The following is a 13,338-nucleotide window of genomic DNA, read 5'->3' as shown; positions in this document are numbered from 1 at the left end:
TTACTTTGGCTTTTATATTAAAATGACTACTAAGATGACTTGTAATTAATTTCAAGAATATAGCATACAGGGAAGAATTATCTTTATTCTGATTTTAATAGTAGTTTATGTTTCTGACTTTAAAGAGTTGAAGTAGACAACAAGAGGGGGTACTTGAGTAGATGATGTCCCCCTTTCTGCAAAGTAGCTCGATTGTGATTTTATTGAGACCAAGGACTGTTTTGTGTATCTTTGATTCAGGCATTTATCTCCTTTCATGGAACATTATAGGCACTTGATAAATATTTGTCAAATCAATACATGAATAATAAATACCCATTTATGTTTAATTCATTAGAAAAGAATATATTTAAGATATCAATTTGTGTAGCACTAACATTTTCTTGAGGGCTGCTCAAACTCAGCAACGTGCTATATATTTGGTGTAGTTTTCTGAAAACAGCAAAATTTTGAGGTCAGGAAGTGTATAAATTAGAACTGATATAACATCTCTCAAGCTGACTTTTGTAATCCAAAGGTGTTTTTCCTGACCAAAAGGTATTTTTATACAGATATCTAGTAAGTAGAGAATGAAGAGCTCAGTGTAAAATATATCTGATCACCTTAAAAGGTGGAATTGTACTTTGTATCAAGTACTAAAATAGTAAGAATCATTTACTTAATAGACATAAAGGTCCATTCTCCGTTGTGTGAATTTTTTTTTAATCATTAACATGTGTTAAAGAGACCTATTCAGAACTGATTCTTGAGAGAACTCTTTCTCAAAGGCATTATTATATAGTTGTAATATAAAAGTTTTCAAATTGTCTATTAATCCTACTTTTTCCACAAATTACTAAAATAATTTATTCTTAGAAAATTTTGGAAATTTGTATAAATTTCTGGTGCTTTTTATACTTTTGTCTTTGGCCTTTAGTGTGGTTATTAAGACATTTTTAGAAACCGTTCTTATTGTCTTAGATAATATTAGTAAATTTTTATTCAAAACCTATAAAGAAAATTAAAATGTTCCATAATATTTGAATATTCTAACATTGAAATATTTCTTCTATTTCATAGAATAATAAATAAATAAAATAAATAAAATAATATTTAATTATTTATTTTTAAAAATAAAATGAAAGTAGTAAGTGCCTGTAGTAAAATTCAAATAATACGGAAAGCTATAAAATGGGCAGCGAAGTTCTTCCTCCCATATCTTTTAGTCCTTCTATGAAAAGATAATAAGGTTTCTTGCATATAGTTCCACAAAAAGGTAATGTACATGCCATGCTATATGCATAAACCAAAACATGAATGTATATTTTCATATCCACATTGTAAAACACAAATGAGAATTTACATAGGCTTTGTATTACACAAAGTGCATGTGAAACCACAATTCTGTTCTTTCCCGTGTTTAAATGTTTCCCTTTTGCCTAAGACTGGTAGACAGCACAGCCAAGTGCTCTCTGCTTCTAAGTGCTCAGACTCTGAGAGATTATTAATTTTGCCCCAGATTCAAAATGCACAAGTTGGACAAAAGGCTTGAACTATTCATGATGAATTAATAGAGAAACTACCTTTGGGGCTGGATTCTCTCATCCTGGGGGGCTGTCTGGCCCCAGGATTGTAGCCCCATTTGTGTTCTACTAAGATAATCTCAGTATTTTCTGTACCTAACTGGGAGGGAAATGGTGAACAAATGATTTGTCTGCTAGCATTCCCAATAGGGAGTGAACGTTTGCATTTACCAACAGAGGGTGCCAGTAGCAAAGCTAGGAAGTTCCCGGTCTGACTCAGGAACACTGGGCCAGAAGTGCTCTGTACCCAGAGTCTCCCGGGGAACCACAAGATAGGAGTGTGTGGTCAACCTGTGACCTTATTGCCTTTTCCATTTCGACTTTGGAGTAAGAGCTCCTAGCATAGCCTTGAGCAGTCAGAACACCCACATCCCTCCTAACAAATGCTTTGTCCCACACTTGGCCTTGAATTAAGAATGGCTTTAAAAGGAAAATGTTTTTTCCCACATTTAACTAATCCGATAGTGTTGGGGAGTCATCACCAAATAACCTTGATAGGGTTTACATCTGTGCTCTCTGGGAAAATACAAAAGCTTGTTAGAGCACCTAATATCACAAACATCTCTTTTTTTTTTTTTTTAACATTTATTTATTTTTGAGGGAGAGAAACAGAGCACAAGTGGGGGAGGAGCAGAGAGAGAAGGAGACACAAAATCTGAAGCAGGCTCCAGGCTCTGAGCTGTCAGCGCAGAGCCCGACATGGGGCTTGAACCCACAAACCGTGAGATCATGACCTGAGCCGGAGCCGGACACTCAACCGACTGAGCCACCCAGGCGCCCCACAAACATCTCATTTTTATAAAGATAATTTGGCGACCTACCTGTGAATTGTTTCATAAATGTCAGCAGTGTGAACATCATAAAGCCACCCACATTTGGAAGGGAGGAGAGAATGACTCTCTTCTTTTTCTCTCCCCACACTGCACCAAATAGCAGGGCAGAGGTGTGTCTGAGAAGTTAAAAGTATTTGTTTACAAGATATCCTTTAATCTGAAACTTTGTCAGCTCTCCTCTTCCTCAGAGTTTATAAAGTTAACGAACATTTGGTTATAATACAAGGTTTTAATTGCAGGAACAGAATCCGTGTAATCCCAGAGAGCAGATGGCAGGTATGGAATTTCTGTGTTCAGTTCTTGTTACGGTCAACAAAAGCTAGGGGACTCCCCAGCATTACTAACCCATGTAGAATCAAATCGGAGGCCATTATTAGCTTTATTCAGTAATGCCACTCAGCGCATTTATTGGGCAATATTTCAGATACTGCAAGCTCACAACTGTATTGTTATTTTTGTGCCTAATGAAAGAAGTCTCCAGACATCAAAGCCAGCCTTTTACCCCTTTGGTTTCATAATGTGCTCTTATTGACATGAATAAACATGTTACTCCTACCCATTATTGGGGACGGAGATCAGTAAGCCTTACCAGTTTCCGGAAACAGTTCTGAGAAACCAGTTAGGGATACTAATTTTTTTTTGACACTGAAGTATACTTGACAAACATTGGTTTGAAATCTGTCTCAGTTTTTTTCCTTGTAGAACATAAATGGCTTTCAAATTTTTCCTAATAAAAGTAACTGTAGCAAAATATCATTCGTCTGATTATATAAATTGATGAAAAAAGTAATGCATATTATATTGAGTTGATTTATATAACCGTTATTCCAAATACCTTTAAAAAAATGTTTTTAACGTTTATTTTTGAGAGAGAGAGAGAGAGACAGAGCATGAGCGGGGGAGGGGCAGAGGGAGAGGGAGACACAGAATCCCAAGCAGGTTCCAGGCTCTCAGCTGTCAGCACAGAGCCTGGCACGGGGCTCCAACTCACAAACCGGGAGATCATGACCTGAGCGGAAGTCAGAGGCTCAACCGACAGAGCCACCCAGGCGCCCCCAAATACTTTTAAAAAAATTACTTGGGGCACCTGGGTGGCTCAGTCAGGTGAGCGTCTGACTTTCGCTCAGGTCATGATCTCGTGGTTCATGAGTTCAAGCCCCACATGGGACTCACTCCTGTGAGTGCAGAGCCCGCTTCAGATCCTCTGTCCCACTTCCTCTCTGCCCCTCCCCCGCTTGTGCTCTCTCAAAAATAAATAAACCATCTAAAAAATTACTCAATGACAAGAGCAGAGGCTTTCTATGGCCGCTGTACTGTGGTAGGGTGACTTCGGGTTGGCAAGAGTTCAGCCCCAGCACCAACTAGAAAGTCACAAGGCCCACAGGTGACTTTCTAACCATCACCACACTCATAGCAGTTCTGTGAGGGGACAGACAAGTAGTTTATTTCAATTACAGATATTTCTTCTTTAGTGGGTCAGTACGGATTTATTTCATGTTTTCCGGGTATCAGAGTTTTGTTTAAAAAGTGTTTTTGGCAAAAGTAACACTGGTATTGCCTAAGTATTTGAATGTGACACAATGATTATTTAGGTAATAATTGCAAGGAAAGATTTACTATGAAATAATCACTTTTTTCTTAGTGTGAAATGAGTACATGTTCATGGTAGAAACTTCAGAGAATATAAACCTTAAAAGATAAAATCTAAATATTACACATAATTGGTCAAAACTCACGTTGATGTATATGAGGGGTTCTTCTTTTTCTTCAGTATTGGAATACAAAGTTAGCTAAGCTCAGCTATGGATAGAACTTTAAGTCTATTGAAAGGTTGAGTGCAGCATTTCCAAATTTTCCTCATTGGAATCTACTGGGGATAAGAGGTTTTAGAGAATGTTCCAATAATAAATATGTGCTATGTTAGTAAATACTAATTAGTGCTATATAGAGAGAAGCTATGCCCCAGTATGTTAGCACTTAGCTGGCCACAATTTATGATAAATACTTTTTTTGATATCTTCGGGAAAAACACTGAAACTTAATATTTTATTTAGAATTATTTTTAATACTAACTGCTAACCAAATGTTAAAGACTGTAAGCTCTTCAAGGGCAGGGATGGTGCCCTACTGAGCCTAGTATAAATTTGGCACTCAAATATTTCTTGATGATCAATGCTCTTTAATTTTATATAATCTTGATGGTTTCCTCAGACCTGAATATAACTGGCTGTAGGGGAAAATGTGGCCAATTTTTTTAATAATTATTTTGTACTGCTGGTTCAATATTTACAATTTTGATTGAATATGTTATTAGAACTAATAAAGTGTTTGAAAATATTTTGTGGTGTATTTTTTATCTGAAACAATTTTTTATTACAGAAACATACGAAATTACTTTTGGCTCTTTGTGTCCTTCAGAAAGAAAAGTATTCTTTAAATTACACCCTCTGTGAAAGGTAAGGAATTTGACAATAGCAGGGAAATATCTTTTTAGACATCTCATGATCATTTAGTGGTTGCACATTTCAAAAAGATTGCTATTTCTGTATGTTTGAAAGATGAACTTGAAATAAATGTTCCTTTTCACCTTTAACAAAATCTAGTGATTCTCTTTCAGTATGAAAAGAAGACTCAAAATCTCAACCCAGGCACTAACAAGTTAATTAACTTGGGTAGCAGCATTTTATTTCCAGCTTTTTCATTCTAGGGTTTGAATTGAAGCCATGACCTATTTATAATTATGCCCCTTAGACCCAGTCTGGCTTGTGTCTCTAATTTCCTGGCTACAGTGATTGGTTTAAGAATGGGCCCCTAGGGGAGGGAGGGAAGATGGCGGCGTAGGAGGACGCTGGGCTCACCGCGCGTCCTGCTGATCACTTAGATTCCACCTTCACCTGCCTAAATAACCCAGAAAACCGCCAGAGGATTAGCAGAACGGAGTCGCCGGAGCCAAGCGCAGACGAGAGGCCCACGGAAGAGGGTAGGAAGGAGAGCGAGGCGGTGCGCGCTCCACGGACTGGCGGGAGGGAGCCGGGGCGGAGGGGCGGCTCGCCGGCCAAGCAGAGCCCCCGAGTCTGGCTTGCAAAAAGCGGAGGGGCCTGACGGACTGTGTTCCGACAGCAAGCGCGACTTAGCGTCTGGGAGGTCATAAGTTAACAGCTCTGCTCGGAAAGTGGGAAGGCTGGAGGACAAAGGGACGGAGAGCTGCTGAGCCCCCTGACGACAGAGCTCAGTTTGGTGGGGAACAAAGGTGCTCGCCAGCGCCATCTCCCCCGCCCATCCCCCAGCCAAAATCCCAAAGAGAACTAGTTCCCGCCAGGGAACTTGCTCGCTCTGCGCAAACACCCAACTCTGCGCTTCTGCGGAGCCAAACCTCCGGCAGCGGATCTGACTCCCTCCCGCTGCCACAGGGCCCCTCCTGAAGTGGATCACCTAAGGAGAAGCGAGCTAAGACTGCCCCTCCTGCCCCTGTGCACCTTGCCTACCCACCCCAGCTAATACGCCAGATCCCCAGCACCACAAGCCTGGCAGTGTGCAAGTAGCCCAGACGAGCCACGCCACCCCACAGTGAATCCCGCCCCTAGGAGAGGGGAAGAGAAGGCACACACCAGTCTGACTGTGGCCCCAGCGGTGGACTGGGGGCAGACATCAGGTCTGACTGCGGCCCCGCCCACCAACTCCAGTTATACACCACAGCACAGGGGAAGTGCCCTGCAGGTCCTCACCACACCAGGGACTATCCAAAATGACCAAGCGGAAGAATTCCCCTCAGAAGAATCTCCAGGAAATAACAACAGCTAATGAGCTGATCAAAAAGGATTTAAATAATATAACAGAAAGTGAATTTAGAATAATAGTCATAAAATTAATCGCTGGGCTTGAAAACAGTATAGAGGACAGCAGAGAATCTCTTGCTACAGAGATCAAGGGCCTAAGGAACAGTCACGAGGAGCTGAAAAACGCTTTAAACGAAATGCATAACAAAATGGAAACCACCACGGCTCGGATTGAAGAGGCAGAGGAGAGAATAGGTGAACTAGAAGATAAAGTTATGGAAAAAGAGGAAGCTGAGAAAAAGAGAGATAAAAACATCCAGGAATATGAGGGGAAAATTAGAGAACTAAGTGATACACTAAAAAGAAATAATATACGCATAATTGGTATCCCAGAGGAGGAAGAGAGAGGGAAAGGTGCTGAAGGGGTACTTGAAGAAATAATAGCTGAGAACTTCCCTGAACTGGGGAAGGAGAAAGGCATTGAAATCCAAGAGGCACAGAGAACTCCCTTCAGACGTAACTTGAATCGATCTTCTGCACGACATATCATAGCGAAACTGGCAAAATACAAGGATAAAGAGAAAATTCTGAAAGCAGCAAGGGGTAAACGTGCCCTCACATATAAAGGGAGACCTATAAGACTCGTGACTGATCTCTCTTTTGAAACTTGGCAGGCCACAAAGAATAGGCACGAGATTTTCAGTGTGCTAGACAGAAAAAATATGCAGCCGAGAATCCTTTATCCAGCAAGTCTGTCATTTAGAATAGAAGGAGAGATAAAGGTCTTCCCAAACAAACAAAAACTGAAGGAATTTGTCACCACTAAACCAGCCCTACAAGAGATCCTAAGGGGGACCCTGTGAGACAAAGTACCAGAGACATCACTACAAGCATAAAACATACAGACATCACAATGACTCTAAACCCATATCTTTCTATAATAACACTGAATGTAAATGGATTAAATGCACCAACCAAAAGACATAGGGTATCAGAATGGATAAAAAAACAAGATCCATCTATTTGCTGTCTACAAGAGACTCATTTTAGACCTGAGGACACCTTTAGATTGAGAGTGAGGGGATGGAGAACTATTTATCATGCTACTGGAAGCCAAAAGAAAGCTGGAGTAGCCATACTTATATCAGACAAACTAGACTTTAAATTAAAGGCTGTAACAAGATATGAAGAAGGACATTATATAATAGTTACAGGGTCTATCCATCAGGAAGAGCTAACAATTATAAATGTCTAAGCGCCAAATACCGGAGCCCCCAAATATATAAAACAATTACTCATAAACATAAGAAACCTTATTGATAAGAATGTGGTAATTGCAGGGGACTTTAACACTCCACTTACAGAAATGGATAGATCATCTAGACACACAGTCAATAAAGAAACAAGGGCCCTGAATGAGACATTAGATCAGATGGACTTGACAGATATATTTAGAACTCTGCATCCCAAAGCAACAGAATATACTTTCTTCTCGAGTGCACATGGAACATTCTCCAAGATAGATCATATACTGGGTCACAAAACAGCCCTTCATAAGTTTACAAGAATTGAAATCATACCATGTATACTTTCAGACCACAATGCTATGAAGCTTGAAATCAACCACAGGAAAAAGTCTGGAAAACCTCCGAAAGCGTGGAGGTTAAAGAACACCCTACTAACGAATGAGTGGGTCAACCAGGCAATTAGAGAAGAAATTAAAAAATATATGGAAACAAACGAAAATGAAAATACAACAATCCAAATGCTTTGGGACGCAGCGAAGGCAGTCCTGAGAGGAAAATACATTGCAATCCAGGCCTATCTCAAGAAACAAGAAAAATCCCAAATACAAAATCTAACAGCACACCTAAAGGAACTAGAAGCAGAACAGCAAAGGCAGCCTAAACCCAGCAGAAGAAGAGAAATAATAAAGATCAGAGCAGAAATAAACAATATAGAATCTAAAAAAACTGTAGAGCAGATCAACGAAACCAAGAGTTGGTTTTTTGAAAAAATAAACAAAATTGACAAACCTCTAGCCAGGCTTCTCAAAAAGAAAAGGAAGATGACCCAAATAGATAAAATCATGAATGAAAATGGAATTATTACAACCAATCCCTCAGAGATACAAACAATTATCAGGGAATACTATGAAAAATTATATGCCAACAAATTGGACAACCTGGAAGAAATGGACAAATTCCTGAACACCCACACTCTTCCAAAACTCAATCAGGAGGAAATAGAAAGCTTGAACAGACCCATCACCAGCGAAGAAATTGAATCGGTTATCAAAAATCTCCCAACAAATAAGAGTCCAGGACCAGATGGCTTCCCAGGGGAGTTCTACCAGACGTTTAAAGCAGAGATAATACCTATCCTTCTCAAGCTATTCCAAGAAATAGAAAGGGAAGGAAAACTTCCAGACTCATTCTATGAAGCCAGTATTACTTTGATTCCTAAACCAGACAGAGACCCAGTAAAAAAAGAGAACTACAGGCCAATATCCCTGATGAATATGGATGCCAAAATTCTCAATAAGATACTAGCAAATCGAATTCAACGGCATATAAAAAGAATTATTCACCATGATCAAGTGGGATTCATTCCTGGGATGCAGGGCTGGTTCAACATTCGCAAATCAATCAACGTGATACATCACATTAACAAAAAAAAAAAAAGAGAAGAACCATATGATCCTGTCAATCGATGCAGAAAAGGCCTTTGACAAAATCCAGTACCCTTTCTTAATAAAAACCCTTGAGAAAGTCAGGATAGAAGGAACATACTTAAAGATCATAAAAGCCATTTATGAAAAGCCCACAGCTAACATCATCCTCAACGGGGAAAAACTGAGAGCTTTTTCCTTGAGACCAGGAACACGACAGGGATGCCCACTCTCACCGCTGTTGTTTAACATAGTGCTGGAAGTTCTAGCATCAGCAATCAGACAACAAAAGGAAATCAAAGGCATCAAAATTGGCAAAGATGAAGTCAAGCTTTCGCTTTTTGCAGATGACATGATATTATACATGGAAAATCCGATAGACTCCACCAAAAGTCTGCTAGAACTGATACATGAATTCAGCAAAGTTGCAGGATACAAAATCAATGTACAGAAATCAGTTGCATTCTTATACACTAACAATGAAGCAACAGAAAGACAAATAAAGAAACTGATCCCATTCACAATTGCACCAAGAAGCATAAAATACCTAGGGATAAATCTAACCAAAGATGTCAAGGATCTGTATGCTGAAAACTATAGAAAGCTTATGAAGGTAATTGAAGAAGATTTAAAGAAATGGAAAGACATTCCCTGCTCATGGATTGGAAGAATAAATATTGTCAAAATGTCAATACTACCCAAAGCTATCTACACATTCAATGCAATCCCAATCAAAATTGCACCAGCATTCTTCTCGAAACTAGAACAAGCAATCCTAAAATTCATATGGAACCACAAAAGGCCCCGAATAGCCAAAGTAATTTTGAAGAAGAAGACCAAAGCAGGAGGCATCACAATCCCAGACTTTAGCCTCTACTACAAAGCTGTCATCATCAAGACAGCATGGTATTGGCACAAAAACAGACACATAGACCAATGGAATAGAATAGAAACCCCAGAACTAGACCCACAAACGTATGGCCAACTCATCTTTGACAAAGCAGGAAAGAACATCCAATGGAAAAAAGACAGTCTCTTTAACAAATGGTGCTGGGAGAACTGGACAGCAACATGCAGAAGGTTGAAACTAGACCACTTTCTCACACCATCCACAAAAATAAACTCAAAATGGATAAAGGACCTGAATGTGAGACAGGAAACCATCAAAACCTTAGAGGAGAAAGCAGGAAAAGACCTCTCTGACCTCAGCCGTAGCAATCTCTTACTCGACACATCCCCAAAGGCAAGGGAATTAAAAGCAAAAATGAACTACTGGGACCTTATGAAGATAAAAAGCTTCTGCACAGCAAAGGAAACAACCAACAAAACTAAAAGGCAACCAATGGAATGGGAAAAGATATTTGCAAATGACATATCGGACAAAGGGCTAGTATCCAAAATCTATAAAGAGCTCACCAAACTCTACACCCGAAAAACAAATAACCCAGTGAAGAAATGGGCAGAAAACATGAATAGACACTTCTCTAAAGAAGACATCCGGATGGCCAACAGGCACATGAAAAGATGTTCAGCGTCGCTCCTTATCAGGGAAATACAAATCAAAACCACACTCAGGTATCACCTCACGCCAGTCAGAGTGGCCAAAATGAACAAATCAGGAGACTATAGATGCTGGAGAGGATGTGGAGAAACGGGAACCCTCTTGCACTGTTGGTGGGAATGCAAATTGGTGCAGCCGCTCTGGAAAGCAGTGTGGAGGTTCCTCAGAAAATTAAAAATAGACCTACCCTATGACCCAGCAATAGCACTGCTACGAATTTATCCAAGAGATACAGGAGTACTGATGCATAGGGGCACTTGTACCCCAATGTTCATAGCAGCACTCTCAACAATAGCCAAATTATGGAAAGAGCCAAAATGTCCATCAACTGATGAATGGATAAAGAAATTGTGGTTTATATACACAATGGAATACTACGTGGCAATGAGAAAAAATGAAATATGGCCTTTTGTAGCAACGTGGATGGAACTGGAGAGTGTGATGCTAAGTGAAATAAGCCATACAGAGAAAGACAGATACCATATGGTTTCACTCTTATGTGGATCATGAGAAACTTAAGAAAAACCCATGGGGGAGGGGAACAAAAAAAAAAAAAAAAAAAAAGAGGTTAGAGTGGGAGAGAGCCAAAGCATAAGAGACTGTTGAGAACTGAGAGCAAACTGAGGGTTGATGGGGGGTGGGAGGGAGGAGAGGGTGGGTGATGGGTATTGAGGAGGGCACCTTTTGGGATGAGCACTGGGTGTTGTATGGAAACCAATTTGACAATAAATTTCATAAAAAAAAAAAAAAAAGAATGGGCCCCTAATCTGAGCTGCACCAATCAGAGGCTTCTCTGGGACACTTGCCAGAGATACCAGGAAATGATGCCTTAATGCTGCAGTTAGGACCGTGGTGGTCTGTGTGTCTGGGCCTGCAGCTACTTCCTCTAAGAGACAGGGGAGCCAGGAAGTTTTTGGTGTGTAGATGGGTAAATCAAGCCAGCTGTACTCTGGACTTCTCTGCTACACGAGTCTAAGAATTTCTTTTTTTCCACTTACACTAGTTTGAGTTGCGTTTCTGTCATTTACCAAGAAGAGTCTTGACATTAAAAGTAGAAAGATGTTTTATAAAAGAGGTGGAGAAAATATTAAATATAAGAGCAGAAATTAATTATAATAAAAAGATACAATAGAAAGGATCAAGAAAGCCCCTGAAATGATTCTGTAAAAAGGTTAGGAAGGTTGATAAACTCCTGGGCAAGACTGATCTAAAAAAAAAAAAAAAAAAAAAAAAAAAAAAAGGGGTGCCTAGTTTCGCCTTTTCTAGAATGTCCTATAATTGGGATTGTGCTACATACAGCCTCTTCAGATGGACTTCACTTAGCAACATGCATTTAAGTAAATGCTTATGCCTTTTAATGGCTTGACAGCTCATTTCTTTTTATTGCCAAATAATGGGGAGGCTTCTAGGATTATCATCATCATCATAGCTATGTGCCAGGCATTATTCTAAATGCTTTATACATATTAATTTAATCCTTATAACTTTATAAGGTAGGTCCTACTAATATCCCCATTTTATAGATGAATCAGTGCCATTTTACAGAATAGACCAGAGATATTAAATGACTTGCCCAAAGTTACAAAGCTTATAAATGGTGGACCAGGATTTGAACTCAGGTAGTTTGGCTCTAGAGTACATGTCTTTAACCACTAAACTATACTGCTTCATGTAAAAGTGTCTAAAATAATTTTCAGTGCCTAATCTTAATCAATTTACTCTGCCATACTCCCAAACTTGCCTACTTGAAGAGTTGTCATACTTATCTTTTGTTAATAAATTTAGTCATTTAAATTGCAGAAACTTTTGCATCTAGCATGTTATTCCATACGATTAATAATTATTAAATACTGGTAAATACAGGTGGCCTTTTTGAGCCTTTGTTGTGTGTTAAACTCTGCAAAGTAATTTTTCATATTCATTATTTTATTTCATCCTAATGACATCCCTTTGAGAGGTGCAATTATGTCTCAGGAGACTGAGGCTTTAAGAGGTTAAATAACTAGCTGAAGGTCGTGTGACTAATGTGGGCCTAGAACCCCAATGGAATTACTCCAAAGTCTGTGCTCTTCTTAGATGCTCTAACAAGATTTTGTATACTTAAGAATCGTATGTGTACGTTTAAGAGTGTTATGGCAGCCTTGCTGTAATATGATCATCTGGAAAACACAGAACTGTTTGGAGGAAGGGTTAAATCACCTAAGGCATGTTCTCACAAAAGAACACTCTCTGACAGTTTAAAAAATGAGGTAGACATATACCTATGTATATGGAAGATCTTCAAGACAGAAGACAGCAATCTGAGAATAACACACAAAGTGCCACTTACGTAAACAAGTGGAAACCAAACTGGATGATCAAGTATGTAAAGAAAATGGTCTGCTGGTTATAGTGAAAACTCTTAGCAGTGGTTCTCTTTGGGGAGGTAAGTGGGATAGACAGTGAGGAAGGGTACTTTTACTTTTTTAAAAAGTTTATTTATTTTGAGAGCGAGAATGCATGCATGTTCGTGAGCAGGGGTGGGGCAGAGAGAGAGGGAAAGAGAGAATCTCAAGCAGGCTCTGTGCTGGTGGCTCAATCCCATGAACTGTGGGATCATGACCTGAGCCAAAATCCAGAGTCAGACACTTAATCAACTGAGCCGCCCAGGTGCCCCTGGGTACTTCTTTTTAATCTATACACTTCTGTGTTGGAATTTATTCTACAGCAAGGAAGTATTCATGTAGTACTCGTCTAAATTAAAAGACTTTAATGAATCAAACACAAAATAGTTATACACAGCCTGATTACAACAGTGTAAACGTGCAGAAAGTCGGAAATAAATTTTGAGAAAAAAATAGTTGGAGTTTTAACTTCATGGTTCCCCCCACCTTTAGGTAAGTGCTTTAATGTATAAATTAAACTGTTAAAAAATAAGTGAACAGATCACACCAAG

The sequence above is a fragment of the Puma concolor genome, chromosome F2, assembly GCF_028749965.1.
Source record: "Puma concolor isolate L17-30 chromosome F2, mPumCon1.1.hap2, whole genome shotgun sequence".
NCBI lineage: Eukaryota > Metazoa > Chordata > Mammalia > Carnivora > Felidae > Puma > Puma concolor.
Note: the sequence above shows the minus strand (reverse complement) of the source record.